This window comes from Sturnira hondurensis, unplaced genomic scaffold (assembly GCF_014824575.4).
Source record: "Sturnira hondurensis isolate 20B ecotype Veracruz unplaced genomic scaffold, ASM1482457v3 Scaffold0025370, whole genome shotgun sequence".
Lineage (NCBI taxonomy): Eukaryota > Metazoa > Chordata > Mammalia > Chiroptera > Phyllostomidae > Sturnira > Sturnira hondurensis.
Window position 1 is genome coordinate 12,725,686 of NW_028098001.1, and position 17,607 is coordinate 12,743,292.

Here is a 17,607-nt window from a genome sequence, read left to right on the forward strand (position 1 = left end):
AGTCTGGCCAGCTGACCAGAGTTTGGGGACAGATCTAGGATTCATATTTCAGTTCTATAATCCAGGGATTTGATACGTACAATTTACTTACAGCGTAATCAGTCCTTTTGAATATGAACCACAAATAGGGCAGGTGCTAGGAAATGCCAACTAGACACATCCTACAGTCTGTACTCTAAAAGCAGCTGCAAAAACTTAAAGCATGATTCATACTCATCACGATCTGTGACTACCTTCTGATTGTGACCTCTATTCCCTCATCAGTTCTCTATTTGACTGTGAGTTGCTTGATAATTTCTGAAAATGTATGATTCTGTTGAATTAAGAACAATTCACGGGTAGAAAATGAACACAGATTCCAGCTGCCACCTGTGAGATCCACACCCGTGGGTATCTGAACCACCTGAGCAGGAGAAATAGTGTTCTTATTTATTCCTTGCTGCTTCTAGTCCCCCGGATTCAGATATTTTTTATCTCAGTAAATACAGCCTTTTCTGCTTCTAGACGGCAGAATTCTTACTCCAAAACATGCTTAGTTTAAGAAAATAGTTTAATTTTCATGTCTCTGTGACCAAGCAAAGTAACTGCTTCAACATGAATTAAATGTTAAAAATCTGCTTCTATTTTCTCCCAAACAGGTAATGATTGAGGGTAAGAGCACACATAAAATGTGAAATACTGATGACTTCCTCTGTTACAATACAATTAACCTGATGTCAAGTTTGTACACACAATATCCCAATGAGTAAATTAATAATACATAAAGTAATTGCCTGTGGGTTTAAGTGTCATCTCCACAAATTATTGAACTCCTAAGGCTCAATTTTTATCCACAACAGAAGAATCATGATACTAGAAAGGATAAAAATTCATACCTATTCAAATATTTACAAAGTACCTAACATTGTATAGACACTAATTCTGGACACAGAGGATAAAGTAGAAAAAATTCTATCCTATGGAACTTACATTTCAGTCAGAAAAAAGACAAAAACAAAATAAACAAATAAGATACATAGTATGCTAAATGATGACAAGTGCTATGGAGAATAGTAAAGCATGGAGGGAGCAGGGGAGAAGCAGGTGGGACTACTGTGACTTTAAATAGGAAGATGGGGAAAGCACCAGTAAGGGGTGACATTTAGAGGAAGAGTTAAAGGAACTGAGGAAGTTATCGTGCATACATCCAGGGAAATATGTGCTAGGCAGAAGGACCAGCTAGTACAAAGGTCTTAGGGGTATAAACATGTTTAGCACAGCAGGAGAAAGGCCAAAAGTTCAGGATGTCTGGTTTAGAGAAAGAGAAACAGTGAAAGGATATGAAGTTGAAGAATTAAGAGAATGGGATCAGAAGACAGAACAAATCAGATAGGACCTTACAGGTCACCATAAGCACTCTGACTTTTACTGTGATAATGAGTAGAGTAGACACCTACTAGAGTAGGTGAGTTGACAGGAAGCCAATGAGCAGAATCATGCCATTCTCTAAAATTGCATTTCAACAGGATGCCTCTAGCTGGTACTTGGTGAATAGCCTATAAATAAATAGGCAAGGGTGGACACAGCAAGACTGATTACAGGGTATTACAATGATCCCAGTAAGAGATGATGAAATGTAATTGCAAAAAGGTGGGAGACTTTGGATATAGTCTAAAGATACAATCAAAAGGATTTGCTGATAAAATGAATGTGCAATATGAGTCAGAGAAATGCTAAAGATGAGTCAAAGGCTTTTTCCTTGAGCAACTTGAAGGAGAGAGTTGCCATTAACTAAAACATGAAAAGCCATAAAAAAGCATGTTCAGATACCTGGAGTTCAGTTTTAGAGATAGTAAGTTTGAGATGCATTAAGACATTAAGATAATTATTAAGGTACTAATTTAACTATTGGATATATGAAAGTGTTAAGCATAAAGATGACATTAAAAAACATGGAACTGAGCCCTGACCACTGTGGCTCAGTTGGGTGGAGCATTATCCCATGGACTGAAAGGTTGCAGGTTGGATTCCCAGTTGGGGCACATACCTGGGTTACAGGTTTGATCCCCTGTCAGGGAGCATATGAGAGAGCGACTCAACTGGTCAATGTTTCTCTCTCAAATCCATGTCTTTCCCTCTCTCTCTACACCCCCCTTCCTCTCTCTAAAAGCAATAAAAAAAAAGTCCTCAGGTGAGGATAAAAAAAAACTAAAACTGCACATGGGTCTAAATGAGGTTATCAAGTAAATTTAAACGAGTACATAGACAAAAAAATCCAATGTTACAACAACAAGAGGTGAGAAATACATCAGCAAAGTTGAGAAGAAAAAAAACATCAAAGAGTTTGCAAGAAAAGCAGGAGAATGTGCTGGTCTAGAACCAAATGAGGAAAGTGTTTCTAAGAAAGAGTGTAATTACCTTGTGCTGTATGCTATCGACAGAAGGGACATGAGGGCTGAAATGTGTTAACTGGTGACCTTAACATAAGTGTCTGCAAAGTAGGAGAGAGAAAACAAAACATTCAAAAATGAATGAGAGAAGAGAAATGGAAGACCATGAGTAATGACAATTATTTGTAGAAATTTTGCTACAAAGGAGAGAAAAAGAAAGGAGCAATAATTAGCTGAATATGGAGCAACAGAAGAATTTTTTAAATGATGAAAGAAATAGCAATATTTATGCAGACTGATAGGAATGATCTGTAGAGAAAGGGAAATTGGTGATTTTGAGAAAATCAATGAAATAGGCACAGAAGAACGACTAGAACCATATCTTTAAAGAGGTGACAAAGAGGGAAGAAGTCTATGTGTAAAGGTTGACAGGAACCCTTCCATTCATTCAAAACCAGAGGGAAGAGTGTGAGTACTGATGTGGAACATGGATATATGCGGTGGGGAGAGCTTGTCAAAGTTCTCTATTAGTTACAGCGTGAGCGGCCCCGCGGAGCACCAGTCCTGAAGTAAAGTGAGAGCAGCTGGCATGATGACGTGCATTGCTCCAACAGTGTTGTTGCTGATTTAGACAGAGACGACAGATTTAACTAGAAGTGGATTTTTCCAAGCAAATAAAAACTGGGTATAAAGGGAAGAGGAGCCATCAGGGGAGTATGAGGCAGTATCAGGACTGTGCCATTCACGGATTTTAAGAATCAGTAAGGTTCAAAAGATTGTTGGGATGGAAGTACTGGAAGCAGTGAGCTGGAGAGGTTCTAGATGGAGGTCAGAGCTAGGGATGCTTCAAGTTGAGATGATGAAGGAGCTGTAGTCACTGACAATGACAAAGTCAGGAGTATAACTGTAAGAGTAAGAAGATGAGGTAGGGTTCAGGACAAGATCACTAGAGAGAAAGAGGGCAGAAAACTGAGAGGCCGGAGTACTGAGAAGAGCACGCACACGGGCACTGACAGGAGTGCTGGAGAGTCTGACAGAGAGCCAGCCTAGGGACAGAGGAGGCTGGCCCCAGGCCACAGATGACAAGGAAGGACAGCGCGGCGATTGTTTTTAAAAGCACTACTATTAGTAACCAAAGTTAAAAAAAAACTTTACATGATTAATTGAAAAAAAGTACTATAGGGTAAATCAGTTTTTCATTTAAATAAAGAGTACTAAAGAGACACTCCAAACTGTACCAACTGGGGAAGAAAAGAAAATCAAAGTTAGACCTACAAGAAATTCACAAGGAATAAAAATAGATAGAGATTCCAAGAGATAATGCAATGATCATGTAAAACCTATGGTTGGGTATGGAAGGACAGCAAGCCCAAGGTCACAAGCCAGCAGCCAACAGCCCTGGTACTCTAATCAGAGCTTGCTCCACTGTGCTAGAGAAATTTCTTTCCTAAATCAGCTGTTGCAAACTACTCAACTCGTAAGTGCTCAAATATATCAAATTAGATCTGTACCGCAGCCACAGATGCAAAAAAATAGTTCAGAACATTAATCTGAATGTAGTAACTCTTTGAGGGTAATTCTTAAAATTCCCTCGCATGTTTCTCAAAATAGCTATATCAAGTAAAAAAAGTTGGGCTAAATTTTCACAGAACAGTACCTAGTCACCAACGATGAAGTAAAATAAAAAGCCTCTTTAAAACATAATTTTTTAAAAGTCAAGTGAACACTTCAGAATTTAAAAAAAAAACTTTTCAAAGGAGCTGCTTCAAACTTTGATCCAATCATTAATTGCATAGCAAGATAGCACCATTATTCTGTATAAATGTATACGTTTTTATCTCAAAAAGGTAGTATAAAATTGCCAGACTTGTTCATAAAACTAAGACATTACTGACAGTTAAGTGACGTCGTTTTTACACTGTCCACTCTAATGGAAAAAGGCATGGAAGAAAAGGGAAGCAATTAAGTAGATATAGGGAAAATCCTCATACCAGTTCAGATTCAACTGAGTACCTCGAACTGACTATATCAATTTCACAGTTCAGATGATCTCAATTATTATCGAGCTATTCAAAAAACTTTTTAAATTACATTCAACATTTCCTGCTTGCTATGCTCTTGAAGCTAGGTGTAAACTCTAAAGAGATTTTTACTTTTAAATAAATCACAAAAAATCTTGAAGGGTAAAATAAAAATTATTTTGATACTAAAAGTTGGACCTTCTTTTGTTTCCCAAGAAACTCAATTGCCACTAGCGATTACCATATAAGAGACTACTAAAAATATGGAACATTTGGAATGAAATTACTTTTATGTAAACAAAGTACTCAATCTGTCACAATTTATATAAGATCTTTAACAAATAAGTTGTATCCTAAGAGGCAGAGCAAACTGAGGATATAATAAGGATATCAGAAGTATACCTTCCTAAGCTTGTCAAATAGATGTGGCAAAGGATGACATTGAACCTTCCCATATTCTTTTGATACCATGAGAGGCTTTAATTCTGACCCAGTGAAAATATAACTTGATATAACTTGTTTTAAACCAATGGAATAAACAGTCACGCAACATGTACTTGACCATGTCCAAGGCACTGTAGATGGATGCTACAAATGATATCACGGTGAGATACCATTTAAACAACTTTAAACATTTTAACATGCAAACAACTTTACATAAAAAAGAGATGAGTCCAATATAAATAACTATGATATAAGAAAATGATGTAGGTCTTAAGATGGCTGCCAGGTGGCTGGCTCCTGACCAGCTAGATTTCCTATACCAGAACCTCGGGCACCTAGTGCCGTGCCCAGGATGGGAATCCCATTGGGGACTGGAGTGTGACGCTGCCGGAAGAAAGGGCACAGCTTTCCAGAGCCAGCATCTTGGCAGTCTTGAGCCTCAAGAAGAGATGTGGAGAAGGCTGCTACCTCCTGGCCTAAATGAAAGTGATGTTGAGTTCTGAAGATAAAGACACTTTAGGGAACTCTGGACTTAACTTACGGGAAGGTAAGGAACATGGGACTGTACAGAAACAAGAGATCTCAGATTTCCCTACAGGTGGACCAAAAACTGGCACAGAGAAAAATGTAAACGCGTACGAAGAGTGTCTTCCTGGAATTCCCTTTACATGTGTAGGATAAATTTCAAGAATTGCATAAAAAAAAACACTCTGAACAGAAAATTTCAACTTCAAGGTTCAGAAGGAAAAAGAGAAAATGCTCCAGAAAAAGTAAATTGAAGAATGAAGAAGAATCTCATAGAAAACAGTCCTCAAGTGAAGCGCAGTGGAAGGAACTTACTCAGTATTTTGGAATCAATGACAGGTTTGAACCTCCTGTGAAAAAGAAAAAAATTGAGAAGTCGGGCCTTGAAAAGAGCATTGACCAGGCTGTGGAAGAATGGAATATTGAGAAGGCTGAGGAATTCAGCAACCAGCTGGCTACCCAAGAGCTTGGTGTAAAAATTGCCAAAGCAACTGCCTGCCATAACTGTGTAAAAGCCAAAAAGGAAGCTGAAAATTCACAGGTTGCTCAGAAAAAGAAGAAACTTGCATTGGGGGTTTGGAGCAAAGAAGAGATTTTCTTGGTTTTCTTGGGAAACCAAGAGCAACACGGGGTACATGTAACCTCCCCAAGTTCTTCCAGATGTCAGGTCTTTTCTGAGACTTCACTTGAGTCTTCAGTTGCTCAGTTGACTGAAAAGATATTCCTGCTTATGTTAAATATGTCGGAAAATCAGTAGAAATAGAAAAATAAGCATAAAATCTGGAGGTTGATTATCAGTCTTTTTCCAAAGAGTTCATTCTATTGAAGTGAATGGAATGGAATGTTCTGGTATTGGTACAGGGAATCTAAGCCTACATAGAGGAAAAAGATCAGGGTTTATTTATTTATTCACAGGGACCAACATGATAAAATCAAGTTTACTTTTCGTCCATCTGGTACAGTAAAGCCAATGAGCTCCTTATGCTTTCTTATCTGCACTCAGTGTAACTGCACTTATTCTGGAATTGTGTTTCTTAAAATTGGTATTTGTTTCTAATTAGTCATAAATGTAAGAAAGTCTCAACTGATATGGTTTTACAAATGACTCTGTCTTAATGTTTTAGAAATAATTATTGGTTCTTTCTTGGATGCAGTGGGGTTGATACTTGAAAGTTACATAACAAAAGCAATTGGTTAGTTTCAGTGCACCTTCAGATAAAATATTGCAACAAAAAAGGACAGGAAAAAAAGAAAGTGATGTAAAAATAAAAGGCTATTAGAGAAGAGGAGATTCTTTCATACTTGGAAGAATGCTGCAAAGTTTCATGGGTGAAAAGGCACTGGAATTGAGCACTGAAAAATGGGCAGAATTTTGACACTTCAGTTGTTTCCAGGTCTTGGCCACTGTGAATAATGCTGAAATGAACATAGGAGTGCATACATCTTTGTAAATAAATGTTTTCAAATTTCTCAGGTAAATATCCAGAAAAACAACATGGGTGGATCTTAATATCACGCTAAGTGAAATAAGACAGAAAAAATTAAGAACCTTATGATTTCACTGATATGTAGGCTATAAAATTGAGAACAAATGAACAAACAAGAAAAGTAAATAAAAACTACCCTGGCTAGTGTAGCTCAGTGGATTGAGCGCAGGCCTGCGAACCACACGATCGCGGTTCGATTCCCAGTCAGGGCACATGCCTGGGTTGCCCGCCAGTTCCCGGCGGGGGACTCACGGGAGGCAACCATACATTGATGTTTCTCTCCTTCTCTCCTTCCCTTCCTCTCTAAAGATAGATAAATAAATTCTTTAAAATAAATAAATAAATAAAAACTGACAGACAACAGTATGGTGGTTACTAGAGGGAAAGGGGATAAAAGGCAGTAAAGGCTGTGAGGGTACCAAATACATGGGGACAGAAAATTCGACTTTGGGTGGTGGGCACACAACACAATAAACAGGTGATGTATCATAGAATTGTGCACTTGAAACCTATATAATCTTATAAACTGTCACCCCAAAAACTTAATTTTGGAAAGAATGAGAATTTTGAAAGGCACAGGTGGAAGTGGAAACAGGGTGATCAAACGCACAGAGGTGAGCAATAAAGTGCAAATTCAGAGCTGGGAAATAAACCAAGGAAGTTGCAGCATAAGGGCAATAGAAACCACTGTGGGATGGAGGGCAGGGAGTTTGGTGTACACACGCAAGTCAGCGTTATGGCTAAAGGTATGGGCTCTGGAGTCAGAACGCCCGAGTTTAAATGTAGTTCCTCCGCTTCGGTTGTGTGGTCTTAGATCACACTTCAGTTTTTGCATTCATAAAATTAGGATAAAAATAAGTAACCTGCCTATGAACCAGGGTTGATCTTAGTGGGTCAAATAACATAAAGGATGTTTAAGTTCTTTGTAACCATAAAGCATAATAGAATGTAAAGAATTATCACAATAAAGACTGAACAGTCGTTAGCTGAAAGGCACATGAAAGCAGAGAACCCTTGATTGTTGGCATTGAAGGACACTGAGGCCCACATCTGGTCTTCTCCCACCAGCTGGAGAAGCCTACTCAGCACTGCACCTGCCGGCCCTCACCCTCAGTACACCCCAGCTAGAAAATGTCAATGCCACTTTGATACTCTGCAATAAGTTCTGTCTCCATCTGGGATGAAAAGTGGGGTAGCAAAGCAAGTCAGTCATGGCAACAGGGTTTTAACAAGCAATGCTAAACTATGAACCCAAATCTTGTTCCATTAGCAAGGCTATAAATAAGCAGAGCAGGAGGCTAGCATGCACTTTTACACAAAGTCCCAGAGTTTACCACTGAGCCGAGTACAGCTATAAACTGGAGGCCCAGCCGCTGGGAACCTGCAAGAGACATCCCAGGAGGGAGAATAAGGAGTTGACGACCAAACAACCCCTGGACTGAGGAATAAATGCTCCTACAGCAGCTACGCATCTATAGAGGGCTGATGACTGTAGAGGCCAAAAACTGAACCTGAGAGAGACCAAAGCTTTTCAAAACATTCCTTGGAAAAGAGGGCCAGTTGATCCTAATACATCACAGTTCTATTCAAGCAGGCATCCACTTGGAAGCCGTGGCTTACACTCCTCCCCCCAACAGCAAGTGTACCTGAGCAAACTGATGCCTGGTCCCTGAACCACAGCAGTGTGCTGTTTGCCACACACATGAGTAAGGCCCTTATGGCATGATGATCCACAAAGGCAATGGCATGACCCTGGCAGCAGAGAACCAATTCAGCATTCCCGAGCCCACACATCCTCAAAACTACCCAGCGCTGGCTTTGTTGAAGGTTATGGGTCCAGAAACGATACAATAGCTAGTAATAAATCAGCCACTGATGTTGTGACACTTGTGTCAAATTTTATTTCTGAGCATGATCAATGTGATTTAAGAAGATAAAATTCCTATTTATGAAATCACTTTATCTGGAAAGAAACAGAATTTAAACAAATATAATCTGAATGTTTGGACTCTAGGTAACATGTACCACACAATAATTTACATTTAAGTTAGACTCTTTATTTTTCCTTTCTGTCCTTTATTTTACTGTTGACACGACAACAGATGTCCCCATCTCCTCCACCCCCCGTCTGCCTCCACCTAGCCCCCAATGCCCCCTTCCCTCTGGCTGTCCCCACCCCATTGTTTGTCTATGGGTTATACATATGTGTTCTTCAGCTAATCCCTTCACTTTCTTTCCTCCCACCCCCCTTCCCCCCTCCCCTCCCCTCTGACAGCTGTCAGTCTGTTCCATGTGTCCATGCCTGTTTCTATTTTTGTTCATCAGTTTTATTCATTAGGTTAAACATATAAGTGAGATCGCATGGTATTTGTCTAGTGACATTCACAAATTTTAAAAAATCACAAAAGCCCATTTTAATCAAACTGATATTTACTATATCTTTTAAAAGGAGAACCACAGTTTTGTCACGGATGATGAGTTCTTAGGCTCTTCTTTCATTAAAATCAAGTTGACAAGGTTACTGATGTCACTGCACAAAGTTCTTAAGTGAAGCTACCTATGAAACTTATTAAGAGATTAAAGTTGGAGTTTAAAGGAAAAGCATAGTTTTTAAATAAATGTATACATAAATATTTTAAAACTATCCAAAAAAAATAAGTACAAAAAGTATTTCTGAATAAACCTGCAATGATCTCACTTTGCTTGAACACAGTCAAAGCTGAATTTTTCCAGAAAGTCAAAAGAAACATTTTCATCATCCTCATGATACCAGCTGGAATTTAAGGGCAGGCCATCTAATTTTTAAAAAATCTTTCCTCATTTATATGGAAATGAGATGTTTCCTAAAACATATCTGTACCCAGTACCTACGTCAACACCAAAGCCTGAAGCAAATCCCTCCAGCTGATTCCTGACGGCAAGTGAAAACAGAATGCCAGCACCGTCCATACCCGTGTGCGTCACTCATCAAGGAGGACATCACCACGCTGTCAGTTGGAATTAACCTGCCTAGATTTATAAATAGCCTAAACCTCCCTATCTAAATGGGTCGGTGCCCTTTTCTCAAAAGCAAAGGGAACAATATGACAAAGAAGCATGAAAAATAAATGAGCTTTCCCCTTTGTAAACAGGACAAAGTTGACATTAAACCAATTCTAAGTCCAAATTGAAGAGCTATTAATAAAACTCAAAAGAATGAAAACATAGTTTTAACCAAAAAAAAAAATTCACTAACTATATCTGCTCTTTTTAAAATAACTCTGAGTAGCCATGGCTGAGTAGCTCAGTTGGTTGGATCACTGTCCCATGAACCAAAAGGCTGCAGGTTCAATTCCCAGTCAGAGCACATACCTAGATTATAGGTTCGATCATGAAAGGCAAACACAGATGTTTATGTTTGTCTCTGTCTCTCTCTTTCTCTCTCATTCTCCCCCCTTCCTCTCTCTCTAAAATTAATAAACATATTCTCAAGTGAGGATTAAAAGTTAAATTAAATAATTATATCACTGATATATGAACAAATTCAACGTGTACTATAGGCAGAGCTAAACACAAATACCATAACTATTATCCTTAATACAGCCCCAAAAGTAACAGAGTCTAAAAGCCCCAAAGGACTGATGCTCAGCCAAAAAGAAAAGAAGTTAGTTTTGAAAATTCAATTATATTATTCCTTTCTAAATCTAAAATGCTTTATAATTTTTATAACTTATAGCATTATAATTTATTATGCTAGTTATATGTTTGTTCCTCTAAAATCAGTTATAACCAACACATCTGACACATCGCTTCTACAGTCTAATTACTTTTCCAGTTCACACTCTAATGAGTAACTAAAAGCAGAATCAGAAAACACATCAATGGAATTTATCAATAGGCAGAAAATTGCTGGTGTAGATCATTATTCTGACCAGTGAATCCATTCATCACCTAACTAATAACCGATGTGTGGAAAACACGGTTGTCCACCATATTAATCTCAGGTAAAATACGTATGAATTCATGTCTATGTGTATATAGGTACTTATACACACACACGTCATGCAAGTGAGGCTTAACAAGATTGCCATAAACAGCGTAACAGTGACATCTCACAATAAGCACAGTTTCCAGCTCACTGAAATAGCTAGGACACAATCAAACACAAAGAAGTTAAAATAGAAATGTTTCTGAACAATCAACAGAGATATGACGACGTTAATGGTCTATACCTAAACCTTCACTCACAGCAGCAGCACAAAATCCCATTAGAAGTCATCCACTGACAAGCACTACTTATCTGTGTCAGTTAAATGAACCATCCCTTTATTTGCACTAAATCATGACAACAAGTTCCCATTCTTCCATTCACTAAACCAATCTCTGTGTGTGGGATTAGTATGGGCATCTCGGGAAATAAAAAGGTGCATTTTATATGTAAGTAAAATACGGAACAAAGTAAGTATATTGAGTTACAGATGTGGTCCTAGATGGACACAAACAGGAACAATTGGGAGATTACTTCCAGGGAGGGAAGGCTGTTGAGGAAGATGTGCTGGGTGTGGAAGTATGAGTCAGATCTGAAGAAGAGGGAGGACTTTCTGAAGGGCAGAAACTGTAAGAAAATCAGAAGGCCAGGGAAGCTTTGGTGCAACCGGTGAGTATTGTGGATGCAGCAAGGAACATGGGGTGAAAAACCAACAGAAAGAAAAGTGAAAGCCAGTTCACTTAAGATCTTAAACGCTAAGTTAAGAAAACTGGACTTTACTATTAAACACAGGTAAGGTTTTAAGCAAGTTAAGCATCGTGATCAGAGCTGTATATTCCGGGAAAACTATCTCACAGATGTATATAATGTTAGCTAGAGTAGAGAGAAGTAAGAAAAAAGACTCTTACCACAAATATTATAATCTTTCAGGTCAAAAGTATCGAGAGCATGAACTATGATAGTGACAGCAATGAGGAAAAAAACCAGGTACTTCCAACAGAACTCAACAATGCTGAAGTTTTAAATCTGTCACTACTCAAGCATCCATATGCAAGATCCAAGAGGCAGACAGAGCTTGAGAGTCACCACACATTATAAAATGCAAGGAAACAGTTTCTACATGCATTGGATGGGTTTCACTTGAAATAAACTGGATATAGAAACTTTTTTAAATGTCAGATCCATTTTTTAACAACGGGTCAGGGGAAAGCCAGAAAGTATCATGATGCATAATATGATGGAACCCTTTAGTTTGGTCCAACCCAGGTGGCCAGCTAAAATAAGCAATGGTGCACAGTAAAATCATGTTTCAAAATTAAAGACATCTATATTCTATATGCTATTACAGGGTGATCACATTCCCTCAAAGTTTTAGTCATCTAATCTTACTTCTGACCTCACCCTTGTATGAAAAGCACTTTTAGTTCTGTCAACAAGTCACCAGTGGCCTCCTAACTGCATGCCTAGCAGAAACTTTTGTCTTCCACTCAATATTTAACTCCTGACAATTGCCCTAGATCCTTCTCTCTCCATCTGCCTCAACTTCCAAAGAATCGCAAGGCCTAGCAGTTCTCCCTGACTGGCTTGCTACTGACCCCTTCCCGACTCCACCTTTCCTCCATGGCCATAGTTTGGCTTCTCAGGACCCTTCAGACAGGTGCAGAGGTTCTGACACTGTGGTCCTTGCACTACCAGCAACTACAACACCTGAAAACCTGTTAGAAGTAAAAATTCTTGGGCCCCCACTCAGACCTACTGAATCAGAAACTCTGGGAGGAGAGCCCAGTAATCCCAGCCTTCCAGGTGATTCTGACGGGTGCTAAAGTTTAAGAACCTCTGGACTCAACAGTCATCTCGATCCTGGTCTCCCTGTCTTCATTCTTACATGCTGTGGCCACAGTTATGTTCTAAATTACCAATTTAATGGTCATTCACCATCTTCTACAACAGTATTCAAAAATATATGAACCCATTAAAAAAGATACACTTTAAATGTTACATTATTTGTATTCTGTTACTTGAATTCGTACAACAAAAGTTTTATAAAACTAGAAATAATCCCTTACACTTATCAAGCACATATATCAGTATAATCACGTTTTTCCAAGGCGAACACAAAACCAACACATTAAACAACTTTAATTAGAAATCAGCCTCTTCTGAAACATTGTCAGGTTTAATCACGGAAAGAAGAGGCCTTAGGCCTGGTTCTGGTGTGAAAACTTGAGGACGTTACTTATCTCCTCTGAACCTCTGCAAAATTTTCTACCTCTGCAGAATGGAATAAAATTGGGGGAGTTAATATATGTCAAGTTCCCAAAAGAGTGTTGTGCATGTAGAAAGCACCATAAAGTTCGCTGCTACTATTATCATTGCCGCCATTGTTGTTATTAATATTACTATACCAACACAGGTAGTAAATACCTTATATATAAGCACAGTACTGACTGCTAATTATCTCCCATATTCACTCTCTCTCATACAGGAACAGATCCCCAAAATTTATCTGAGCACATATCCTCACAGAATAAAGACTGTATTTCCAGCTCTCCTAACCTCTAGATAATTAACATACGCTCTCTCCATGAAGAATTAACCTCCAGGATTCGTCCAGATGGTATAAAAAGGTTGGAAATCTGAGGGCAAAAAGACTTTCGACCAATTCTCCCTATTCTAGGGCCCCAACACTCTTCACCCCTATTCCCAGAGAGACTTGGTGTTGCCAACTCCTGAGCCGTTGGATAATTCTGTGACGTAACCAGGCAGGTTCCTGGCTGCCCCACTGCCCACTCCAGATTCTGTTTTTCCAGGCCTATTAAGTCCTTTGCCTTCCAGCTCTCTGTCATTTTGTTCACATTGTCTCCAGGAGCATTCTCCCCATCCTTGTGGATTTGGGCCTTTACAAAAGAAAACCCCTTGACATTCCAGGGGAGTCTCTGGAGAAAAGCAGATGCCTATGTTCAACTGCCTCTTTTTCCACAAGTCTCAGGTATCAAAACTCACAGTGCACAATCTGGTTCACTCTCTGTCATTTAAATTTTAGCCTAAATAAAAGAAGCAAAGTTATGGGCACTTCTTATATAGTGTTATATTGTTATTTCACTCTTACATTGTTATTTTACTTGCCATGTAATCATGCTTTGGCCTATCAAGTGTACTGGGATTTCCTTAAAGGCTTTAGTACCTTCTACAGCAGGTTTCAAGCTTGGCTGCCTATTTAAATCACCTGGGAACCTTTTAAAGCTCCCACACCCTGGCCCCACACCAGGCCAGTAACTTAGAACCTCTGAGGGGAGACCTACAAATCAGCATTGCAACACACAGGCAAGGGTGAAAAGCAATGCCACAAAGTGAATCCTGGTGTCACTGTCCGGGGGCCCATTTCAAACAATTTTTTATTCCACATAATGTACACACACACATGAAAGCATCTATATATTACTCAAATAGTATCTCCAGCAAGCACCCAGGCCTAATAAATTGGTCTCCATAGCCTGTAAAATGACCTGAGCCATCCCAGGACACACTAAAGAAGTGCCTTAGCCCAAGACAAAGTTCAGGGATGTTTTTTCTGCATGTCAGATGACACTTCAGCATAATCGCCTCCTTCCTGTGTCCACTGGTCAATGCCAGCCTTTCTCTCCTGAGTGCAGCCCATCGCTGCCTGCATACCCCATCATTACTTGCAACAGTTGGCCTAGCAGTCATATCACATGCTATTCTGAGTGGCAACCTTCCAGTTCCGCAGAAACTATAAAAATGACCCAAAGAGAAACTGATGGAGTTGCCAGGCAGCAGAAACTCCAGAATATCTATGTTGGAAGAGCTTAGGAGAAGCATTCTAGTTGGAGACTGAAGCCTGATAGATGGCTTGTCTTAATCTCACATTTTCATAGCTGGCCCACTTTTATTTAGATATTATGTATGCATGAGGTAGTTTGGGGGGACAGATGAAAATTAAAGTCTTCTTGAGCACCAGGTACCACAATGTCAGTTAGCAGAGGCAGGGTCAGTGTCCATAGATCATTATGTAGCTGCACTATCATCAGAGGCTTCTTCGTTTTCTTCTTTTTTCTGGGGGTGGGGCGGGTGGGCAGGGGGTGGGACACCTGTTCTCTACAGGATGAACACCAGACCCCTTATGGCTGCACACACAGCGATGGCAAGAAGAGCACAGGCAAGGAGAAACAGTGTCAAGTTGCTAAAGCCTCCACAAAAGGGACCCACAAGGGAAAAACAGACACCATGCGGCCTGGAAGGGAGAAATACATCGTATGCTAATAGTTGGATTTAATCTTTTTGCAATCAACCAGAAATTAGGGAAGAAAAGCTCAAGCTGTTGAACAAAGACCTCACCAGAGACCACAAATAGAAAACAGTACCAGAAGGGTACCTGTGCAAATAAAACCAGGCAAGGAAATCCTGACGGTAGGCTCTTCTCCTGCGAAAGTCTTCAGCCTATCTAAACCCCCAGAAAGAACAACAACTATCTTCCGGCCCTGTAGCTCCTCGGGCGCAGAGACCACTCTGAGGGAAATGGGACACAGGGTGGCAAGGAGCGACAGCAGAGCTCTGCGCAGCTACAAGGAAAGCTGAGCAGGGCAGAACAGCGCAGGAAGCATGGGCTGCTCCCGGAGGGAAACGCGTGTTGACAGCCAAGGATCACCCAGCTTAAAAAAAAACCCACTTCATTGAAATTTTACGTCACTGAAATGTTTAGGTGAAACAGGAGCTAAATCTGAGCAGTGAGCTGTCTCTGCCCCTGACCTGAAGAAACAGTGGGCACTAGATATGAGGGCAAATAAAGGTAATTTGGCGAGAACTGATTGGGGGGCAGGGGTAGTGCCTCATTAACACTATTTTGCTCAAATTCCGCTTACAAGTATCTGAGAGAAAGCAGGAGAGACTGGGTAGGTTAGAGACACAGAATGGATCCCAGTTCCCCTCCTGACTCATTTTCAAAAGACTGTGGGGTGAATGAAGCCATTTGAAAAAACACAATTCATGCAATAATTGTATGACATAGCTACTATGGTATCAAACTTCTCTTTTTATATAGAGTTAAACATTATGAGCAGAGTTATAACCACACACACACTAGAGTAACTGAAAGCTAAATGGTTCTGGGACATAAACTCCCTGGAATCTTTACTTGACAAAAAAGGTGGCTTCTCCAGGCAAATGACTCAGGTGTCCTATTGGATTGAGGAATGTTAAAATATTGTGGAACTTTTTAGTGTCTATCCTATCACTGTTTAATTTAGATTTGAATAGAGATCATGGTGGTGTAAGCCATTTAATATGTTCCTTTTTCCTTTAAGAATTAACATGTTCCTAAAGTGGTATGTTTCCTTTTGAGTTTTGAGGAACCTCCACTTTTTCAAGAACGAAATGTTCAAATTCAGCATCTATAGAATCTTTGTGAATTAAGAATGTAATACTGTGTTTGTGTGTGTTTCCTTTTGGCTTAGAAGTAAATGTCTTTGTTTGTGCTGGACTCCAAGCTGGCAGATACCAGCAGAGGAAAAAGATGAGGGTTAAATGAACTGCCTGCCCAGAAACGGAGATGAGGAGAAATCCTTTATTACCAGTGATGCTTGGGTGTCTGGGAGCCAAAACTACAGAAAAAGAATGTTTTGGCTAATTTAAGGTTGGCCAGATGTCACCACTTCTAGCTGATGGCCAGAGGACTCTGGGGGGTGGGGGGGGGAGAGCGGGATGGCAGGATGCCACCAGAGAAGGTCAAGCACTCCATTGCTAAAGCTGCCTTTGGGTGTAGCTTCTCACTAGGAAACTGAAAACTTTTTGTCCAACAAGTTTCCCAAGTGATTCCTTAGCACATGACATGTGCCAACCTTTACCTAACTCAACCCCCATCCCCTCTGCCAATCAAAGCCAGAGAGAAATCTCATCTATGCTAAACGGGGACAGAAAATAAGAGCATTGCATACCGGCTGATCTTCTGAGACTTTATATAGGTCTCACTCAACACATACCTGGCAAATGACATTAATGCTGTCTTCTATACAGGGCTGTCTCTACTGGCTACTCCCAGCTGGACTGAAAAATCATTTTTTCCTGGTAAATTCAATTATTATGTGACTTTATAACTAATGACGGTGCTACACCGTGGAATTCCAAGAAGTTAGAATTAAAGCACAGAATGTCTACCTTGTAATAACCTACACATTTTGACTCAAACCTCCTGGGACAGGTAAGTGGTTTCAGGTAAGTGACAGCATGAGCTCAATACCTGAACACAATGTCAATATAAAGCTACTAGGCAGTTGCAAGGCCATCAGGCACAACTTCTTGAAAGAAGAGCTTCCTATATTGTAAGGTAATGGCTTTTGTGATATTTCCTAACGATGAACAAAACAGGATGGGAGAATCCAGGGTTCAGACCCTGAGCAAACTCAACTGTCCATATAAAAATTGTTATACTGATCCCCTTTCAACCCTGATAATTTCTGGGACCTACAATGAAAAGCCTCATAATTCAAAATTATATTTGAATTAAATAAGCAATTTTGAATACAGAAAAGGCAAAAAAAAGAAAAAGAAATCACTGGTTTCTGGCTTCAATGTGTAAAATTTATAAAATGAGCTCCAAAATAAAACAAATATATCTAAGGCACTCTAATTCAAAAAATACTAAATACTGAAGAAAAAAAGCATGTTCTTCTTTCTGTTAAAAGTAATGTTGGGAAGAAAATTTTCATTAAGACTCAGAATCAGATTTGGGAAGCTAACTTAGCAATGCCATACCTGCTATTAAATGGACATATGATATA

At 39.6% G+C, this 17,607-nt stretch overlaps 1 protein-coding gene and 1 pseudogene across 2 annotated transcripts in view; one reads left to right on the top strand and one right to left on the bottom strand.

Moving 5' to 3' along the window:
• Positions 1-17,607, bottom strand: part of BCKDHB (branched chain keto acid dehydrogenase E1 subunit beta) — a 188,391-nt gene that overhangs the window by 145,610 nt on the left and 25,174 nt on the right. The window lies entirely within an intron of this gene.
• On the top strand, positions 5,235-6,438 carry LOC118982402 (protein FAM204A-like; annotated as a pseudogene).